Source organism: Cryptomeria japonica, chromosome 3, assembly GCF_030272615.1.
Source record: "Cryptomeria japonica chromosome 3, Sugi_1.0, whole genome shotgun sequence".
Lineage (NCBI taxonomy): Eukaryota > Viridiplantae > Streptophyta > Pinopsida > Cupressales > Cupressaceae > Cryptomeria > Cryptomeria japonica.
The window spans coordinates 938,681,282-938,683,283 of record NC_081407.1 but is presented as its reverse complement, the minus strand read 5'-3'; positions in this window follow the sequence as shown (position 1 = coordinate 938,683,283).

Here is a 2,002-nt window from a genome sequence, read left to right as displayed (position 1 = left end):
TGGTATCAGTCTAGTATGTATTATCAAATATATTTTTTATTCCAGCACTAATGTGGGGATACTATTGGTCAGGGGGAGTAGTCAACTTTGTGTTTCAGTGGTTTATGATTTTGATTTGATATTTTTGTCAGATTTATGGCATTGATGTCAAAGGGGGAGAGATATTGATGAGAAAAAGAAAAAAATGAGTTGTATACATTAGGGAGAGATATATGTGTAATTCAAAGATTTACAAAGATATCATTCACAGGGGGAGTTTGGTCTTTTGTTTTAGAACTTCATTGCTATATCTTTATGTGGGAGATTGTTGGTTGTCTTCCATTGGGGAGACTTATTTGGCGTTTCTTGGTACTTAGACATGTTTTTCACATCTAGTGTTTCCATCAATGTCAAAGGGGGAGATTGTTGGCCATTTGGTGGAATTAATTATGTGTTGCATTCATGTTTTTTCATTGATCTCAACACTTGTTATTTTGGATGCTTTACTGCTACCCTTCTGGTCCTAGTAGGATAAGTGGTTTCTGGTTGGTTTGGATCCAACATGATCCGGTATGCTCTGATATGATTTGGTTATGAAAATGGCTTATTCTTGATACTCATGTTCATATTCAGTTGGTTGGTTTTGGTTTGGTGATCAGATGCTATCATGTTTGCTTGGAATCTTGGCTTGTGGTACCAGCGAGTGTTTCACCGATAGAGCTTTGATGAAGATCTTTGATGATATGCATAAGTGGTGTTGGTGCAGCTTCCGGTGGAATTCAAGATGTTTTTGGTGATCATGTTTGAGACTTGGTGGATGAAGATTATTGCTTTAGCATGTGGACCTATATTTGGTCCCGATTAATCTAGGTTATGGACCAACATAATTTAATGTGTGGATTGGACCTCTCGATGTGTTTTTGGGATGTCTTATGTGTTGGATATTGTTTGTTTGGTCTAAGGCCAACATGTTTTGTAATTATGTAATTGGTTTATTGTTTGGTGGTTGACCTGATTGTTTATGGTCGAGGGTTTGTATATATATGATGTAAGATCTCATTGTAGATCATCATGGTTATGATCAAGGGAATGTGAAATGGATATGTAATGTGCAAATAATTTAATATCATTTAGGTAGAGGATTTGGTCGATCATTGGTGATCAAGTTGGGTTTATGTAAGAGGATTTAGTCTGCTGGTATTGAGCTTAACCGAAACTGTACTTAGGCATAGGAGATGATATCTTTGCGGTTCATTCACTCTTCCTAATTGTAGGTTGGATTTCCATGTAGTCAGTGAGACTCCTTTTGTGATGAGCAGTGCACTCTAGTTTGTTGGCCTTCCTGCAAGTACAGGCTCCTCAATTGTAATTCACGTACTTACTAAAGAAGTATTATCTGACTGTGGGTAGGCTTCCCACCGTGGTTTTTCCCTTTACTGAATTTTCCACGTATAAATCTTGGTGTCATGTGGATGGTATTTATTATCTAATTATTGTTTATTCTTAATTGGTTTAACTGCTATTTTGGTATTTGGTTTAAGCATTCTGGTATTAATCTTTTGGGTTTTGGTATTAAAGATTTAATTGCTAAATGTTTTGGTAATCTATGACAACTGATTCACACCCCCCTCTTAGTTGTCTTCTAGTTATTTGAACTATCTAACATAATTGCTCAGATAGATGAAATCTAGTTGTGGTATAGAAGGACGTGTCATGTTAATTTTGACTGCATGATTAAGATAAGTTCTACTCAAGTTGTTAGAGATTTGCCTAAGATTGTGAAACCCTCTAATATGGTATGTAAAGAATGTTAGTTGGGAAATAAAACAATAATTTCATTCAAGGGTAATTAGTATACATCTAATGGAGTACTAGATCTTGTGCATACCGATTTGGGTGGTCCTACAAGAGTGAGAAGTGTGCAGGGTGACACAGTTCATTTTGTTGATTGATGACTATTCTATAATAATGTGGGTTACTTTTTTAAGGGAGGAATCAGAAGCACACGAGAAATTCAAGATAT